Source organism: Macaca fascicularis, chromosome 7 (genome assembly GCF_037993035.2).
Source record: "Macaca fascicularis isolate 582-1 chromosome 7, T2T-MFA8v1.1".
NCBI lineage: Eukaryota > Metazoa > Chordata > Mammalia > Primates > Cercopithecidae > Macaca > Macaca fascicularis.
The window spans coordinates 96719778-96741272 of record NC_088381.1 but is presented as its reverse complement, the minus strand read 5'-3'; positions in this window follow the sequence as shown (position 1 = coordinate 96741272).

Below are 21495 nucleotides of genomic sequence, written 5' to 3'. Positions count from 1 at the left end.
CAAATATCACATTATTAACTGTTGGCTAGATAATCATCTTGCTACCTTTTTAAAATTTTTTTCCAGATACCATAAAAATATGTTGTTATTTTTACATTATTATCCCATGAAACATACAGCATGTGCCTTTTCTTCTAAAACCATCTCCAAAGATAACAGAATAGGTAAGTTAATTATGTGTACAAATAAGGAAACTAACACAGTTAGAGCGAGTTTCTTCAGCTAGTAGAACCTAGTAATACTGTAGTAAAATTGTAACTACAGTCCAGGGATCTCAACTTCCAATGCAATGTTGATTTTGTTTTTTATTGAAGAAATCTGTCTCCCATCTTAGGAAAGTATAATAACTGCCCTCATTCCTAAAAGATTTTCCTATGCAAGGTCAACTATATATTCATAGTTATATATAAACCACGTCAATTGGTTTTATGTTCTCATTGTAAGTGCCAAAAATGCAATGTTTACAAAACAAAATTAAACAAACAAAAATCCAAAAAATCAAGTATATCATGGATGGAATTCTAGAACATGTTAGACAGTGAGTTTTCTTCTTAAAAGTTCAACTTATACATATCTTAGATTAAGTTTCTTAAGTAGTCAGAGGTTTAATTTTTGTAAAATGTCATGGCATCTATCTCCTGAGCCTTTTGAGAGGATTCTTCTCAAAAAATTAATTCTATTTAAAAAATTTTGTGTGTGTTGAAATAAATTTGAAGTCAAACCTACATTTAAAAAATTAAATCATATAGCCAATAACCAGTGAGATCTTAAGGGAAAGCTTGTTTTCTAGGGCAAAGTTTGGAATCATTTCTCACAATAAACCCGAAAATAAAAATTATGTATCCCATTTTGGACTGAGATGTTATTAGGTTGCATTCCTAATCAAATGTAGTGTTTGAAGGAAACAAAACTTTCAACTAGATAAACTCCTAACATAGATTTAATAAAAACATTGCAAATATCCATGCACACCATTCGAACTTTTGGACCATTTAGCATGTGTATGTACCATCCATGGAACAGTAGTCATCTTGGCTTTTATTTGGGGGGAGGCTACTGAAATTGTGGTTTCTAAAAAAATTTTTTTATTATACTTTAAGTTCTAGGGTACATGTGCACAATGTGCAGGTTTGATACGTAGGTATACATGTGCCATGTTGGTTTGCTTCACCCATCAACTCATCATTTACATTAGGTATTTCTCCTAATGCTATCCCTCCCCCAGTCCCCCACCCCCGCCCCCGACAGGCCCTGTTGTGTGATGTTCCCCGCCCTGTGTCCAGGTGATCTCATTTTTCAATACCCATTTATGAGTGAGAACATGCAGTGTTTGGTTTTCTGTCCTTGTGATAGTTTGCTGGGAAGGATGGTTTCCAGCTTCATCCATGACCCTGCAAAGGACATGAACTCATCCTTTCTTATGGCTGCATAGTATTCCATGGTATACATGTGCCATCTTGGTTTTTAAGAAACAACAGGAGGCCGGGCATGGTGGCTCACACCTGTAATGCCAACACTTTGGGAGTCCTAGGCGGGTGGATCTCGAGGTCAGGAGTTTGAGACCAGGCTGACCAATATATTGAAACCCTGTCTCTACTAAAAATACAAAAATTAGCCAAGCTAGTGGTGTGCGGCTGTAATCCTAGCTACTCAGGAGTTAGAAGAATCGCTTGAACCTGGGAGGCGGAGGTTGCAGTGAACCAAGATCACACCACTGCACTCCAGCCTGGGCAACAGAGTAAACTCGGTCTCAAAAAAAAAAAAAAAAAAAAAAAAAAGAGAGAAAAGAAAAGAAACAACAGGCACATTATTTTCCCAAGAAAGGAGAAACAAATAAGAATAATTAAAAACATAAAACAGTTAATCACTCTGATATTTATGTCTTTTGTTGCCACTTCTTTAAATAAGGAATGTGAGAGTACAATAATGACCGCCGAAAATTTATTTCTGTCCTGTGGGATTTGAGGGTGTTTGTAAGAAGTGAAAGCAAATCTGCATCATAATGCCAGGTATCCGTCGGTAGGAACTTGGCAGAATAATTGTTATCCACCTGCCATAGTGTGGAATACTACATGTATAGGAGATGAAATTAGTGTATGATTTGAATCTAAAATGCATGCTTACTATTTCTAAAAATTTTAAAGCCTTTTTCCTTTAATGTAAGGATTACATAAATCAATAATGAGGGCCATTATTACTTAAGTAGTAGAATTTTTTTAGCCTTTTATTCTATTTTCTGAGAACAAAAAAAAATGCATAAACTGTCAGATACACTCTTCTTTAAAATGTTTGGTTCTTTTTGTTAAAATTTATTGATGTCAGTGGTGTCAAATTCTGATCTTGCAGTCCAATTCTTGTTACTATTAATGTATATGCTTTTGTAGTCAAAATTCCTTTGTTCTGCTATACTACCCTGAGTGCAACTTTTATTTAGCACTTTATTAGTCTTTTTTATAATTGTTTGTCTTGACCATTTTTTGTGAACTCTTGGCATCTTAAGGGCAGTGACAGTGTCTAGAACAGTAACTATGTTAACAAGAATACAAATATATCTTGAATTAGTGAATTAATAAAATATTTTATACATTTCTCATTTGATAATGGTAAACACAGTTAATACATATTAAGTGGCTAGACTGGGCCAGACACATTCAATAACTCACTCAGTCCTCACGACAACACTGTGAGAAAGGTACCATTACCACAAATATACAGATTTAAAAAGTGAAACGTAAAGAAGCTAAAAAGTGTTCTCAAAACCAAACAACTAGTACATGGCAGAGCTGCGAATTGAAGTCACACAGCCTTACCCCAGAGAACATCATTTAATTACTGCCCTGGGCTAACATATTAGGATACCTATCTCACATAAGTCTTATTACACACATAGGGTGAGATGGTGAGTGGAGATAGCCTTCTGAATCACTGCATTTTTAAAGAAAAACCTCTTATCCATGGGAAAAAGGACTTTTAAAGCCACTTGACATATTCCTGCTTAAATGACTCTATGGGATCCATGTTAATGTCTACAAAATAGCAATAGGTAGAGTGTCCTTAAATGTTAAAAAGGAATGGTTAGTGAAAGAAATTGGCCCTACAAATATATTTTAGTTAAGAAATATAATTCCTGAAATAAAGTTCCTAAAAATAACACCACTGCAATGAATTCATCGTTGTTTAACATAACAGCCCAAAGAAAACTATGTTTTATAATGTACATGTACCTCACTTTTAAAGATAATCAGAAAAAATATAAATATTTTTGTTATTATTGTAAAAATGATCCTAACCTCAGAAACAATTGAATTACAAAAATAAGAAATAGTTTAGTTTGGTCACAGCAAGGGTACACTGACTTTTTGAAAAGCTTCTCCATCGATGCATAAGTAATTTCAGCAATTATACCAAACAAAGTTTGGAATAATTGCAATGCTCCTACTCACTGGCAAGTACAACAGTAAGTTCATAGAAATCAGTTCTTCTTTATGACTTATGGTTTTAAGATTAAAATGGTTTTATTTTTCATTCTTAATGTACACCACTTGGCATTTTCTCTCATGCAACCCACAGCAACTTATAAGGTATTGCGATGGTTAATATTGAGTGTCAACTTGATTGGATTGAAGGATGCAAAGTATTGTTCATGGGTGTGTCTGCCAGGGTGTTGCCAAAGGAGATTAACACTTGAGTCAGTGGAAAGGCAGACCCACCCTCAATCTTGGTGGGCACCATCTAATCAGTTGCCAGCGGGGCTAGAATAAACCAGAAAGAAGAGTGTGGAAGGACTTCACTTGCTGAGTCTTCTGGCCTTCATATTTCCCTTGTGCTGGATGCTTCCTGCCCTCAAACATCAGACTCCAAGTTCTTCAGCTTTTTGGACTTTTGGATTTACACCAGTGGTTTACCAGGGCCTTTCGAGCCTTTGGCCACAGACTAAAGGCTGCATTGTTGGCCTCTCTACCTTTCAGGTTTTGGGACTCAGGCTGGATTCCCATCTCCTCGGTTTGCAGACAGCCTTGTGGAACTTCGCCTTGTGATCATGTGAGTCAATTCACCCTAATAAACTCCCTATTATCTATCCTATTAGCTCTGTCCTTTTAGAAAACCCTAATACAGGTATCATCTACAGAATAAGTTACAATTTTTAAAGCATCTTCTACACAATTTCTTTGAAGATGTATGTTCCTGTCAGTATAAGACCTAAATAGTCATGCTCTAAGCTTTATTACTAGGTCTGTGTCAATGAAAATTTTAATATATTTTCATTTTGGAGAGTCTTTTCTTATTTCATCACTTTGTTTGGGTTTATAATAAACTTTATGATTCTTGCTCTCTTATAGTCATTTTCCCATTACCTTTTTGATTCTGTAGCCAAACTAGCAGCTCCACAATTTACAAGCATTTATTGATTTTAAGACATCCTGCACCAAAACTCTTTAAATTAAAACTTGTGAAACTGTACTCACCTAAAAATAACATGTCTCCATCAATATGGTGTTCTATTACACATCGTGTGGATGAGGCCCATACCTTTCCAGGACTCAGCCATTGATAATCAACTAGTTAACATTCTGTTTGGATTATTTTCCATTTGAAAAACTGGATAACACAATTAACTACATACTTACATTCAGGATGTTTTATGGGAAAGGGTGATAGGTGTTGATGTATTTTTAATAGCATTTCCATTAGTAGGAGGGAAAAGAATAGTCACAACATCAAATTTGGAGAGATACATACAAAATGAGCATCAAGTAGGAATGAGGAGAGAAAAAACAATTGCAGTTTTTCTAAACTAAAGGCTAAGCATTTCATGTGTAGCAAACTGAATATTTATGTTTTCTGAATATTTATATTAAATGTTTCTGTGGGAAAGAAAAAGGCACTATGTTGGATGCTTTGGAAGCATATAAACTTGGGTAAGAAAACTCTTTTTCTAAACTTTAGGAATCATTGTTCCAGAGGCTGAGTTCCAAACACAAACAACACAATAGCAGTAGAATTCAGAGGTGAAACTGATACTCTTCACTTAAACCTTGAGATCTGACCACTCTTCACAGATAAGAAGCATGAAAAGGCTAAGAAAACATTTGAGAGTTTAGAGGAAAGGAATATCCCATCCTGTTAAGGAAGAATTCAAGGTAAGAAACATATGATGTGCACTCACCTATGAAAAGCTAGGAATACTAAAGTGTATCGCAGAGGGAAGTAAATACAGGAGCAAATAGAAAGTAAAGACAAGACATACTTAGAGGCAAAAATTGTTAAATTTAAGAGTGTCAACTGCATAAAGGGGTTACTTACTATAAAATGGAGATAGCATTCACATTACAGGCAGATAATAGAAAACCTTAAATGTTTTAATAGGTTAGAAGTTTTGAAACCTATATGTAATGCATTCAGCAAGTAGTTGAAGAGTCATGCCTGGCATTTAGACCTGGACCTAGTGATTTGGACATTACTTATGAAGAAATGATTGACACATATACATAAAGGTCATGTATCAAGAAAGACAAAAACGATGAAAAAAGTAGAGATAGGTTGAGAACAGATTCATGGTTTTTCTCTGTTAAAGTTTGCCTGTTTTATTTAGTTTATCTATGTTCACATGGTTTGCCTCTTTTAAAGGACAATTAAGGGAAGATTAAAAGAGAAGATGGAAAAATAATTATCAGAGAGGTCAAAGAAGGTGATATTAGAAAGCCAAGGAAAGGCATGGCATGGAGAAGACTCAGCTGGAAAAGGGTCAAACACTGCAGAGAGTCATTAGTCATTTTCAAGAAAGCAGCATCTGAAGAGTGATGGGAAAAGAAAGGCAATTGTGTGTGGAAAAGAGAAATCTAAAAATGGAAAGTTGTCTCCTTGATATTTGTGTAGTAAGTAAAAAGAGAGGGAAATTGAAGAAATAGAAGTATTTTTATGCTATAAGTCCCTTTGCAGACAAGTGAAGATAATCTAACGGAGTGAGATTGATGGTGCAAGGAAAGGTAATAATTCACAAGGAAAAGAAGAGGGAACATAACAGGAGCATGGGGATATGATCTAGCTCACAGGGTAGGAGGAAGACCCCTTCCTCTGAGAAAGAATCTAAGTGTGAAATAATAGTGAAATACACAGACATATTTTAACAAACAGAGAATAGCACATGGAAGAATATAATTTAAATGCTTTTGATTTTACACATAGGAAATGGATACTTCGTTATCTATGTATGATGAGAACAAACATAAGTTTGGGTTTTTTCAGGCTGTAAAAATTTTTGAAGTCATTGTGATGGAAAATTTAATGGGAAGTAGAACATTTTCTGAGAAATACAAATAATTGTTCCGATGTGGATCTAATCAAAATTAGTGACATACATTTATAGTGGGCTTTATGTGCATAGTTAACAATATTTATACACACAGTTATCCAGCTTGGGCACAAAGTATATGACATAAAAAAGTGGATAATTTTCCAGGTCAGTAATGATAATAATAATAGGTCTGGAGATGTTCTTTAAAGAGATCATAGATTGTATAATGTTAAGGTTTCATTACATGATTGACTATAATAAAGATTCCAGGTATGCAAACATAGACCAGTGTACTCAACGAATGGGAAGACTGGAGTACATTGTGAGGATGTGAGGCAGATTTCAGAAAAGTGAAAAGAAATGAAGGAAGGTTGGGTACAGTGGCTCATGCCTGTAATCCCAGCACTTTGGGAGGCCGAGGTGGGTGGATCATTTGAGGTCAGGAGTTGGAGATCAGCCTGGCCAACATGGTAAAACCTTGTCTCTACTACAAAAATACAAAAATTAGCTGGGCATGGTAGCAAGCGCCTGTAATCCCAGCTTCTCAGGAGGGAGGCTGAGGTAGCAGAATCGTTTGAATCTGGGAGGCGGAGGTTGCAGTGAGCCAAGATTGCGCCACTGCACTCCAGCGTGGGCGACAGAGCGAGACTCTGTCTCAAAAACAAACAAACAAACAAACAAACAAAATGAAGGAAGAGGATTACAAGTAATAATTAGATAATGTAAATACATTTGTTCTTTTGTGTGCCCGGTAGGAGAGCTAGTTTAAAGGTAAGCAAAGGGTCAAAAGCGTGAAATAAAAAAAAAATTAATCATGTTAAAACACAAAATATAAAATAAATAAATGACTTGCTGTATTCCAGATGATAGAACTATCTGGGGTATAGATATTTAGAGAATACATAAAATTAAGAGCAACTCCCTTCTTGCCAGATACAAAGTATCCTTAGAAAATGGTTGTTATGATGAAGGTATCCATTCATTTCTTTGGGTAAAAAATTATGTGGAAATTGGACTGGTATCAAATGACATACGTGGTAAAATGAGATTTCTCAATTTAAAATTTATTTCCACATCAAAGCCCACTTGAAATAATACAAAATTGCCTTCAATGACTTATCCCTGTACACCAAAATCTTCTGCTAAGTGGGAATCCCAGCTTAGATCTTAGTATCCCTGGGGTGCAAAACTCTCCTTCAAATAACGTAGAAAAAGCTGCTACTTTGTAAGTTTGCAATAATTGATTAATTCCTTGTGATTGTGTAATATTACATTACATGGAAACATTTGGTTTTGAAGTGTTTTGACTTAATTTATAGAGGAAAACACTTAGCATGCATTTTGGAAAGTGTGTCAAGGCAATGAAAGCTTCTTAATAACAGAAACACTATCATTGGAAATTGCCTGACAAAGTAAAACATTTAATGATGTCAACCTTTCTGAAGCTGAACCCAGTCATTGTTAAAACAGATACAATTTGTCTTTTAATTCAGTCACAATTCTAGTCCATTTTAAACTATAGTCTTTCATAATTTTAACAATAAAAGGTAGTTTGCTGAATTAATGTTATTTTAAAAGAATATTTATTTATCCTTTTTTATTGAATTTTTACAGCAAAGAATATTTAACACAGTTATCTTTCATAAATTACACAAAATTAGTATTTTACCATTCCAGAATTCACACACATTTTGGTCTCCATTCAAGATACTTGAGAGCAGCATGAAATTAAATTCTTAGTAACAGAAGACTACTTCAAAATGGTGGGGAATCCAGAAAAAAAAAAAAAAAAGATAGGCTTGAACAAATTGCATGAAACAACAACTGAGAATAAATTACATAAAATAATTTAATAAACAACCAGCATGATATTTTAGTACTGTATCTTGGAAAAAGTAATTTCGGTATAGAGAAGATGCACAGAAGATAGCTCAGATCTAATAAACTTACTGAAAGCTTATATCCCAAATTCCATTTACCAAATTTGGATTCCACGTCTAACATTGAGCAAGCAAGTATATAGATATGCAAATAAGAGATTAAGCAGAAGAACTTAAAATTTTATAAGAATTCACTCTTAAAATTGAGAATCTATATTTATTTAATCATACAGCAAATATTAATCTAGTGTCATCATGCTGGTATGGAACCGACAAAACTCAATAAGCCATGAATTGCTCACAGCTTAGTAAAGGAAAAAGACAAAGAAAAAAACAACTAAGTATAATTTAAATTTCTGTTTGGATTCCTGTTTTTTATTTGTTATGTTTATACTTACTTATGTAAGGAAATATGGTACAGTGTGAAAATAAAATACTAGGTTTGTATAAAACAATGTAGTTATTACATAAATAGACTTCCACTGCTAACAATCTGAACTCAACTCCCAGCTCCATCAGTAACTAGTTGTTAAGTTACTTTAGGATTCTCATCTGTAAATAGTATAATTTTTCCCTCACAGAGTTGTTGTAATGAAGGATGAGATAATGCATCAACCACCTATTAAAGTGAATTTGTTATTTAATAATCATATGATAAATGTTGCTTAAATAATTATCATTATTTATAGTATAGGTAACAGGTTTACATACAAGAAAACCATTAATTCTCTCATAGAGGCAGAGAAAGCATGACAGTGGAGATAATATTTGAATTATGCTACAAAGGAGGAATAAGAGTTTGCCAAAAAAATTATGGAGGTGTTACTGTACAAAATGTAGATGTAGAAAAATAAGACGTCAAGTGTGGTGACATTTTTCTTAGCCTCTTTCTTCCTATCTACTTTTAAAAACTGGAGTTCTTCAATATCAAATCCTGGGTCCTCCTCTCTTATTTTTCTATATTCTTTCTAGGACACATCAATTATTCCCTTAGTCATAAATGCCATCTAAATGTCGATTATTGCCAAATTGTGCTTGTTTGTTTGTTTGTTTTTAGACAGAGTCTCGCTCTGTCGCCAGACTGGAGTGCAGTGGCGCGATCTCGGCTCACTGCAACCTCCACCTCCCGGATTCCCTGAGTGGCTGGGATTACAGGCACATGCCATCATACCCGGCAATTTTTTTTTTTTTTTTTTTTTTGAGACGGAGTCTCGCTCTGTCGCCCAGGCTGGAGCGCAGTGGCGGGATCTCAGCTCACTGCAAGCTCCGCCTCCCGGGTTCACGCCATTCTCCTGCCTCAGCCTCCCGAGTAGCTGGGACTACAGGCGCCCGCCACTGCGCCCGGCTAATTTTTTCTATTTTCAGTAGAGACGGGGTTTCACCATGGTCTCGATCTTCTGACCTTGTGATCCGCCCGCCTCGGCCTCCCAAAGTGCTGGGATTACAGGCGTGAGCCACCGCGCCCGGCCTTTTTTTTTTTTTTTTGTATTTTTAGTAGACATGGGTTTCACCGTGTTAGGCACGATGGTCTTGATCTCCTGACCTTGTGATCCACCCACCTTGGCCTCCCAAAGTGCTGGGATTACAGGCATAAGCCACCACGCCTGGCCTCAAATTGCTATTTCTAATTCAAATGTCTTTTTTGTATTCTAGTATCAAGAAATATATAACTTCCAACCATTCATTTCATTAACTGGCATCAATGTCCACACAGTGGCTCAAATCAGGGACTTGGCAATCATCATTTACCCATTCTTTGAGGCCACATATCGGCAAATCATTTTGATAACTCATTTTATCTCCAAAATATGTCTCTACTGCTACTACCTTTTCCAATCTACTTCAATAGCACACCAACATGGCACAAGTATACATATGTAACAAACCTGCACGTTATGCGCATGTACCCTAGAACTTAAAGTATAATAATAATTTAAAAAAAAAACTATGAAAAAAAAAGGTTTTCTTGTTTGCACTCTTGTTTTCTTCCAGTCCTTCCACAAAGAAGCGGTTTTTTTTTTCTTTTTAAATACTTTAAGTTCTGGGATACATGTGCAGAACGTGCAGGTTTGTTACATAGGTATAAATGTGCCGTGGTGGATTGCTGCACCCATCCACTCGTCATGTACATTAGGTATTTTTACTGATGCTATTCCTCCCCTAGTACCCCACCCTTCTATAGGTCCTGGAGCGTGATGTTCCCCTCCCTGTGTCCATGTGTTCTCATTGTTCAACTCCCACTTATGATTGAGAACATGTGGTGTTTGGTTTTCTCTTCCTGTATTGGTTTGCTGAAAATGATGGTTCCCAGCTTCATCAATGTCCCTGCAAAGGACATGAACTCATCCTTTTTTTATGGCTGCATAGTATTCCATGGTGTATATGTGCCACATTTTCTTTATCCAGTCTATCATTGACGGGCATTTGGGTTGGTTCCAAGTCTTTGCTATTGTGAATGGTGCTGCAATAAACATATGTGTGCATGTGTCTTTATAGCAGAATGATTTATAATCCTTTGGGTATATACCTGGTAATGAGACTGCTGGGTCAAATGGCATTTCTAGTTCTAGATCCTTGAGGAATTGCCACGCTGTCTTCCACAATGGTTGAACTAATTTACACTCCCACCAACTGTGTAAAAGCATTCGTATTTCTCTACATCCTCTCCAGCATCTGTTGTTTCCCAACTTTTTTTTCTTTTTCTTTTTCTTTTGGTGGGGGAGGGGGGACGGGGGACAGAGTCTCACTCTGTCGCCCAGGCTGGAGTGCAGTGACGTGATCTCAGCTCACTGCAAGTTCCTTCCGGGTTCACACCATTCTCCTGCCTCAGCCTCCCAAGTAGCTAGGACTACAGGCACCCATCACCACGCCCGGCTAATTTTTTGCATTTTTAGTAGAGATGGAGTTTCACCGTGTTAGGTAGGATGTTCTCAATTTCATGACCTCGTGATCTGCTGACCTCGGCCTCCCAAAGTGCTGGGATTATAGGCATGAGCCACCACGCCTGGCCTGTTTCCTGACTTTTTAATGATCGCCATTCGAACTGGCATGAGATGGTATCTCATTGTGGTTTTGATTTGCATTTCTCTAATGACCAGTGATGATGAGCTTTTTTTCATATGTTTGTTGGCCACATAAATATCTTCTTTTGAGAAATGTCTGTTCATAGCTACTTTATTATGGGGTTGTTTTTTTCTTGTTAATTTGTTTAAGTTCCTTGCAGATTCTGGATATTAGCCCTTTGTCAGATGGATAGATTGCAAAAATTTTCTCCCATTCTGTAAGTTGCCTGTTCACTCTGATGATAGTTTCTTTTGCTGTGCAGAAGCCCTCTCTCACCACTCGTATTCAACATAGTATTGGAAATTCTGGCCAGGGCAATCAGGAAAGAGAAAGAAATAAAGGGTATTCAAATAGGAAAAGAAGAAATCAAATTGTCTCTGTTCACAGATGACATTATTGTATATTTATAAAACCTTGTTGTCTCAGCGCCAAATCTCCTTAAGCTGATAAGTAACTTCAGCAAAGTCTCAGGATACAAAATCAATGTGCAAAAATCACAAGCACTCCTCTACACCAATAATAGACAATCAGAGAACCAAATCATGAGTGAACTCCCATTCACAACTGCTACAAAGAGAATAAAATACCTAGGAATACAACTTACAAGGGATGTGAAGGACCTCTTCAAGGAGAACTACAAACCACTGCTCAGCGAAATAAAAGAGGACACAAACAAATGGAAAACATTTGATGCTCATGGATAGGAAGAATCAATATCGTGAAAATGGCCAATCTGTCCAAAGTAATTTACAGATTCAATGCTATCCCCATCAAGCTACTATTGACTTCCTTGACAGAATTAGAGAAAACTATTTTTTTTTTTTTTTTTTTTTTTTTTTGAGACGGAGTCTTGCTCTGTCGCCCAGGCTGGAGTGCAGTGGCCTGATCTCAGCTCACTGCAAGCTCCGCCTCCCGGGTTCACGCCATTCTCCTGCCTCAGCCTCCCGAGTAGCTGGGACTACAGGCGCCCGCCATCTCGCCTGGCTAGTTTTTTGTAGTTTTAGTAGAGACGGGGTTTCACTGTGTTCACCAGGATGGTCTCGATCTCCTGACCTCGTGATCCACCCGTCTCGGCCTCCCAAAGTGCTGGGATTACAGGCTTGAGCCACCGCGCCCGGCCAACTATTTTAAATTTTATATGGAACCAAGTAAAAGCCCATATAGCCAAGACAATCCTAAGCAAAAAGAACAAAGCTGGAGACATCACTCTATGTGACTTCAAACTATACTACAAGGCTGCAGTAATCAAAACAGCAATGGTACTGGTACTACAACAGAAAGATAGACAAATGTAACAGAACAGAGGCCTTAGAAATAACACCACACATCTACAATGATCTGATCTTGGACAAATCTGACAAAAGCAAGCAATGGGGAAAGTATTCCCTATTTAATAAATGATGTTGGGACAACTGGGTAGCCATATGTAGAAAGCTGAAACTGCATCCTTTCATTGTACCTTATACAAAAATTAACGCAAGATGGATTAAAGACTTAAATGTAAGACCTAAAACCATAAAAACGCTAGAAGAAAACCTAGGCAATACCATTCAGGACACAGGCATGGGCAAAGACTTCATGACTAAAACACCAAAAGCAATGGCAATAAAAGCCAAAATAGACAAACGGGATCTAATTAAACTAAAGAAGCAGTTATGTTTTATAAACACAAATTGTTTTGTGTCATATCTCTTCTTAAAAATTGTAGCTAGTAAAAAAAAAATCAGTACTACTTACCAGACTAAGATCCAGAAAGATCTATTTCCTGCCTAATTTTCCAAACATAGTTATTTCTCATAAAAACTCAATGCACATTGGCTGTCTTTCAGTTTTGTGAAACAGGCAAGAGCTTTCCCATCCCACTGATGTTCTCCTGGAATTCTTTGTACACAGTCTTCACCAGAGTAGGACCTTCTCAGTCTACAAGGTTCTATTTAAAATATACGAATTCAAAGGAGACCAGAAATGAATCCATGCATTTAGACTCAACTGATTTTCAACAAATGTTTCAAAAACACACAATGAGGAAAGGAGAATCTCTTCAATAGTGTTGGAGAAACTGAATATCCACATGCAGAAAAATGAAATTATAACCTTATCTCTAGAAAAATCAACTCAAAATAGAATAAAGGCTGACATTTAAGACACAAAACTATTAAACTTCTAGAAGAAAACTTAGGGGAAAACGTCAATGACATTGGTCTGGGCGGTTTTTGAATATGACCCCAAAAGCACAGACAACAAAAGAAAAAATAGACAAATGGAATTACATCCAATTAAAAACCTGCACAACAAAGGAAATGATCAACAGAATGAAGAGACAACTTATACAATATAACAAAATATTTTCAAACTATACATCTTAAAAGGAGTTAATATCCAAAACATATAAGGAACTCTACTCAATAGCAAGAAAAGACATAAGCTTATTTTCAAAATGGGCAAATGACCTGAATAGACATTTCTCAACAGAAGACATATAAATGGCCAAAAATTATATGAAAAAATGGTCAACATCACTAATCAGAGAAATAAAAACTTAAACCACAATGAGATATTACTTAATACCTGCTAGAATGACTATCATATAAAATACAAAATATAACAAGTGTTGGTGAAAAGGTAGAGAAAAGGACATTCCCATTGGATGGAAATGTAAATTAGAGCAGCCATTATGGAAAACAGTATGGAGGTTCCTCAAAAAATTAAAAATATGACTACAATATGACATAAGTATCCCACTACTGTGTATATAGCCAAAGAAAATGAATTCTTGTCAGAGATATCTGCATTTCCATGTTTATTATAGTTATTTACAGTAGCCAAAATATGGAATCAGCTTGTCCCCATCAACCAATGAATAGATACAGAAAAGTGGTGTATACATATGTACACAATGGAATACTATTCAGCCATAAAGGGAAAGGAAATGTTGTCATTTGTGAACACCTGGATGAGTCTAGAGGACATTGTGTTAAGCAAAATAGACAGGCACAGAAAGACAAATACCACACGACTTCACTCATATGTGGAATCTAAAAAAGTTGACCTCATAGAAGTAGAGAGTGGAATAGTGGCTATCAGAAGCTAGGGCCGTGGCAGAGGAGAGAGCTGAGAAGATGTTTGTCAGAGGATACAAAATTTCAGTTAGACAAGAGAAATAAGTCCAAGAAATCTGTTGTACAACATGGTGACTATAATTAATAATGATATATTGTATTATTGAAAAATGCTGACAGTGGGTATTAAGTTATCTCACCACAAAGAAATAGTATCTATGTGAAGTAATTCATATGTTAAATTTGCTATATTCAGTCATTCTACAATGTATATTTACTTCAAAACAATCATGTTGTACATAATAAATACATATAATTTTATCTGTCAATTTAAAATAAAAGAAAATATACCTATTCAGAGCAGACTTATTCAGCCACTTTAAGTATCTACCACTTCCAATTTATTTATCATATTTCAGCTGATTTATAGAGATACACTGCAGAAGGTCAAGAGTGAAAGCAGAAAATATTGCTAGTATATAACTCCAGGTAAGAAGTATCTTCTGTGTGTCCATATGTCTGTATGTGTTATATGTATGACAATAGTTGGTTAAAAAAAAAGGTTTTTAATTGTTGGTAAATTTTTTAAAAAAGAAGGAATAGTCACTTTCACTAGGCTGATAGCAATGTGTATTCAGAGAAACAAATGGGTTTGAGCTATTTTCTGGGGAATAGAAGAAACAGGAATCACTGATGGACAGAAAGTGAAATTAAGAGAAAATAAAGAATGAAGGATTGCTCCAAAGATTTTTTACTGGAGCTACCAAATTGATGGTAGAGTCAAAACAGGGAGTGACATTAATTTGAAGGGAAGATATGAAGATTTTCATTTTGTACATATAAAGTTTGATATGCATTTTACCTATGCATATGGATATATCAAATTTGGGATTAAAATATTTGTTTGAAATCTATGTGTGATATTTGAAATAAATATAAATTTGATTTTTATCAGCACAGAGATATAGGATTAAAGCCATTACATTAGAGAAAATACTCAGGGGGAGATTTTTATAATAAGCATAGTTAACACTTATAAACCACAGTTAAGTCACAGGCATTCTTCTCGGCATTTTGTTCATATTTAATACAGTAACTCTATAAAGTATGTGCTATTATTACCCTTATTTTACAGATGATAAAACTGAAACACAAAAGTGTTAAGAAACTTGCCCACAGTTACACAGCTAGTAAGTGGTAAGACTGGAATCCGAATGCCGGATATCTTCTCCAAAGTGCAAGGATAGAGAAGAGAAATCCCAGGATGAAACTATCAAACAGTTGAGAAATCAAAGTCACCAAACACTTAAAAAGTGGTGGAGGAGCTAGCAAAAAATAATGATAAAGAGTGGACAAAAGAAAAATCAGACCAAAGTAGTATCACAGAGGGATGACTTTTTTTGTTTCAAAGTGTAGATTATCCACATTAAATTCTGCTGAGAGAGAAAGTACAGACTGGGAAGTGACCCCTGAATCTAACAACATGGAGAACATTGGGCTGCAATTTCAGTGGAGAAGTGAGAACAGAGAGTTCCTAAAAGTTGCGTATTTGAAGACAAGGCTATTGCATAGACAGTTACTTTGTGATGTTAATGCATGTGACACATGTAGAAGAAATAAAACAATAAATAAATGTAAGAATGTAGTTTGATAATATGGAAGCACAGAAAGAGAGAACATTTAAAAATGAAATTAGGGAGATACGAGGTACCATATCACAAAGGTCTCTTTGTGATTCTCTTTCATGATCTCTTCATGAAAATAATTGCAGTAATTTCTATTTTGTGAGCAAATGTCTCAATTTATTATTTCAGAATGACATACCATCCCTGCAAGGAAATCAAATCTTCATTTCTAAAGTATTTGATGGGAATATGTAATTGATAATATTTATAAATTTTAGTCTCTCATCCTTGCAAATCAGAAGTTTAGTAAGAACAGAGAATTAGCATATCTTCATGTGTAGATTTTTTAAAATTAAATTTACATATAGTAAAATGCACAGATACTAAATATATCTTCTGTAGCTTTTGATTTGATACATTATTGTGTCAGAGATATTAAGTAATTCAAACTGGGATCAATCTAATATCTATTCAAAATTATTTCTCAACTACAGATCTTCCTCTCAGACCTCCTCACAAAATGAAAAAGAAAAAAAGTTATCAAATTTGGGAATAGAATGATTAGCTTTTGAAATTTGCAAGTGATACACAAATGTAAGGTACTAAGATAAAATAGATCTTAACCAGTTTTATAGTAAAATTCTTTCCAGGGAAATTATGCAAAAACCACATGAATAAACTGGATGTATGTATGTAAAACTTTTCTGAAAGCATCTAAAAATGATAAATATCTCAGCAGGAAATAAAATAGTTAAAAATCCCAAGAAAGAAAGAAAAATTCACAGTATTTATTGATGCATTCTAATAAAAATTTAATATCTTCTTACTATTGAACCATTTTTAAAGGTCTTCTTGCCTGACCATTACTTTGCTATTTCTCCTCTCTTTGAACTTAGATGGTGGACTATGAGAATGACATGTTTCCAATGACTTCACCCCTGTTGTGCAATGATTAATCATCATGAATACAAGTTAAGATCAAGCCATGGGAAACTTGTCTTCTTCCATCTAATTTGATTAATGAGTTTTATGGCTGAGATGCATTGTGAAGAAAAAGTTAAAAGTTCTCGAGGCAAAGTACAATTGTGGCACATCTCACATAAATTGTTAGGGAAATAAAAGCCATCTTGAACATAAAAATTCTATGGTTAGAAAGTGACAAAATCACCTATCCAAAGTAGTTGTACACTATTACAAAAGATTGCAGTAACCTCTATACCTGGAAAATAGAAACTAATTAATCCTCTACTATGTATTATCTCATTGATAGCTACAAACAACTCTAGTAGCCAGTGAGAGACTCATGCTTCCTTAAATTAATTTCTTTAAAAGCCCAATAGCATCAATCTTTCAGAAGTAATTAAGGTTGTTTGAATATTGACGTTGTCAGTCATAAAGCAATGCAGTTCCTTACTTAAGTAACAGAATTGCATTTATAACACTTAATTAGAGAATGGCCCATGACAGCTTTTTGGGCCTTAATGATTCAGTGAAAAATGTAATAATCTCTTAACAAGTCAATTGAAAGTAAAGAGCAGCTTTGTCAATTTTAAAATATCAATGCAGAGCTACAAATAAGGTAAATTATTTTTGTTGCGTTATGGACAAAATCCTTATTAGCACTAGCACTTAGTCACTGTTTAAAATACAACAATTAGCCCTGATTTTTAGCGATCAGATATGTTTCTGACCTAATGTTTTCATATTTATTTTAATCTATTGTTTATTGAAGCTCTTTTGACATTTAATTCTGCTGTAAGTATTCTTCCTCAAGCTTCTTTATTTTTAAATTTTTAATTGACATTTATGGATTTCAAAATTCAACATTTTACTCTCATCGTTCACAAATATGCATCTTTTCTGATCTAACTTACATAGGAACAACATGGGGAAGACAAGATATTACTGGTCCCTGATACAGTGTCTCTTAATTAGAGTCTAATATAATTCTGTCCAGATATAATGACCACTATATTAGTTTTCTAGTACTGCCACAGCAAATTACTACAAACCTGGATCACTCATAGCAACAGAAATGTATTGTCTACCAATTCTGGAGGCTAAAAGTCCAAAATCAAGATGTTGACGCATGCCCTCTTCAAAGACGTTAGGGAACAATCCTGCCTTGCCTCTTTCTAGCTTCTGGTGCAACTCTTAGCATTCCTTAGATTACAGAAGCATCACTCCTGTCTTTGCCTCTGTAGTCACATGGTGTTCTCCTTGTGTCTATGACAAATTTCCTCTTCTTATAAGGAGACCAGTCATTGTATTAGGGCTCATTCCAATCCAGTAAGACTTCATTTTGATTACATCTGCAAAGACCTTATGCCCATTTAAGGTCACATTTATAAGTGCTGGGGTTCAGGACATGAACATATCATTTTGTGGGAAACAATTCAATGCACAACTACCTACAGTAACCAGTTTTAAAATCTAATTATTTCTCATCACTGTAAATCATTACCTTAAACATTATTTATGAATATGTTGATTTTTATACTTTTACAAAAATATTAATTTAAAAAATGGTAACTGGTCCAGTGTATTTTGTGGAAGAAAGCTCCATAATAAAATTTTTAGTCAGTTTTATAGCTTTGATGAACACAAACCTTGGACATTTTATAATCTCTTATTAATATGGCATTGAAAAGTAACTACAGGCTGGTCCAGAGGTAGTGATTTATCTCAGTTGATTGTTCACAGTTAGTTACAGATTAAATTCTTTGCTCTACTCTTTCCTCCTTCTCACTACTACACTTGAATAGTCTTAATGTTTTATAAATAAGTATACTAGGGAAATGAACAAGAAAACTACCATTTGTTTTATATGTTTTATATTTGGCAGTTGAAGGTATTTTCTATTTTTATATGCTTTATCTCAGATAAAATTTAGATATGAGCTCAAAGCTTTAAATCTTTAGCACAATAGAAAATTTCAGCATAACATCTGTTTAAAAGCAGATTGTTTACGTATATGTAAAATTAATTAGTAAAAACTTACATAATTTATAATTACATATAACTATAATTATATATCATTGTATATATACATAATTTTAAAAGCAAGGAAGGAGATTAGATCATAGGGGAAATAAACATACAAAATATAAAGTTTATGAAACTTGAAATATATTTGGGATGTTAATAATTTCTTTGAACCTATTTTCTGATGTGCTATTAATTTTGGTCTGAGCTTTGTGACAGCCAATGCAAAGAAAGAAACTATACAGTGGATACTTTTTAACAAGAAATTATTTAGAAAATGTATATTTATTTCTGGTAGAAAGATTTGGGAACCAGTTCCCATGCTGGTGATCATAAACTTTAAAATTGTGATAGAATAAACCAAACTATAATCTTTCTACAGGTGTTACAATTATAATATCAAAGTAAGACCTTTTGCGGGACTTTTAAAAAAATCATTGAGCTCAATTCAGATGACTGTGGCCAAAAGATTTCAATCCACACAGAAATCTCTCTAAAAGACTGGCATAATTAAAAGACAAAATTTAAAGTGTTTGTAAATGGTTGGAGGGTGTAAATATTAAACATTTAAATGTTCAAACATATTTTTCATGGAAATATGTTTTAGATAAGTTTCAAAAGGCACAGAATTCAATTCTATCTTGTGAATTAAAGTCTGTCTATATGATTTAACAGGACCTATTTTTACCAAAGTTGAAAGGACATTTAATCAAATAATAAAGATCTACAATGGAATACAGGTTGAATATCCTTTATCTGAAATGTTTGGGCCCAGAAGTGGTTCAGATTTTTATTTGTTTCAGATTTTGGAATATTTGCATATGCATAATGAGATATTTTAGGAATGGAATTCAAGGTAAACACAAAATCCATCTATGTTTAATATACACCACATAGTCTTAGCATGAAGGTAAATGTATACAATATTCTTCTTCTTAATAATTTTGTGTATGAAAAATGTGTTGACTGAGTTTTCAGTATGACCTGTCACATAAAGTCAGGTGTGGAATCTTTCACTTGCAGCATCATGCCAGCACTCAAAAATTTTTAATAGGCCACCCTATAAATAGTAAGGAAAAAGATAATCAATACAGAACTTATGCAAATTTTTGTGAACAGGAAATTAGCAAAAAAGTCAACATAAATGACAAATAAATATATGAAAGATGATCAGACCCATAGTAAACAGGAAAATATGAAATAAAACCATAAAGAGGACCTCTCTTAACCTAAAATCAGGTTGGCAGGAATTAAAACATTGATTTTGTTCAGTTCGGCTAAAAGATGGGGAAATGAGTACAGTATTACACTAAGTGTGAGAGCATAAATTGAAAGTTCCATTTGGGAGACTCTATATGACTCAGCAAACTTTTTTATTCTCCCTAAAGAAAAGACCATACTTATATACAAGAGGATGTATATGAGGATGTTCATTGTAGCATTGAAATGGTTCAGCTGTGTCCCCACCCAAATCTATTCTTGAATTGCAGTTCCCATAATCCCCACATGTCACGGGAAGGAACTGGTGAGAGGTAATTGAATCATGGGGGTGGTTACCTCCATGCTGTTCCTGTAATAGTGAGTGAGTTCTCATAAGATCTGATGGGTTAAAGGTTTTTTTCCCCGTTTTACTTGTCACTTCTCTCTCCTGCCACCATAAGTAGGACATATTTGCTTCGCTTTCCACCATGATTGTAAGTTTCCTGAGGCCTCCCCAGCCATGTGGAGCAGTGAGTCAATTAAACCTCTTTTTTAAATAAATTATTCTGTCTCAGGTATTTCTTCATAGCGGGATGAGAATGAACTAATTTAACAAGCATTGTAGCACAAAACTGCACTAACTGTTCATCAACATGGGTATGGCAAATAAATGATCACCTCTCCATATTATGAAACACCGTGCACCAATCCAAAAGAATGAAGTAGAACCATGTTATGTGCATTAATAAGAAACATTTTCAAGATATATTTTTGAGTAAAATTACCAGGTTGGTAACAAATTATTTAATGTTGGAGGTCATTTACCATTCTTGTTTGCGGCACTGTATTTCCTAAAATCTTTTTTTTTAATTGTTGGAAGTAAATACAGAGCAGTTTGCAAGTTATGAGTTCTACAAATATGTTATAATTAAGATCTTATGCACAGCATATAGAAAAATGTTTATCTTCCTGTTGTCCATAGAAGAGAGTTATTTATCCAACTGATACAAAAGAAACATTAATTTGTATGACATGACTTAAAGAGAAGGGATGGAAGAATGTGAAATTAGTTTATCCCACTGGGACATCTGCCATTAAGCTTCTTACCAAAGCCTGCTTACACTACGGTAAAAGGTTGTATATAAGCATGGACTTAAGGTTTATATTGTGTTCTTGCAGTTTATTCCAAAGGCACTTCCAGTCCATGGACTCAAAGTCAAAAGAAAAAAAAAAAGAAAGGTGTGAACAAATTTATCTTGTTCTAGTAGATTTGTTCAGAAAATGATAGAGGATAAAAAGTATCAATAATAGGATAAGTGTGCCAAAAGCCTGCCTATGGTTGGTTACGGTATATAAATACCCGAGAAGTTTGGCCTGTAAGTAGCAGG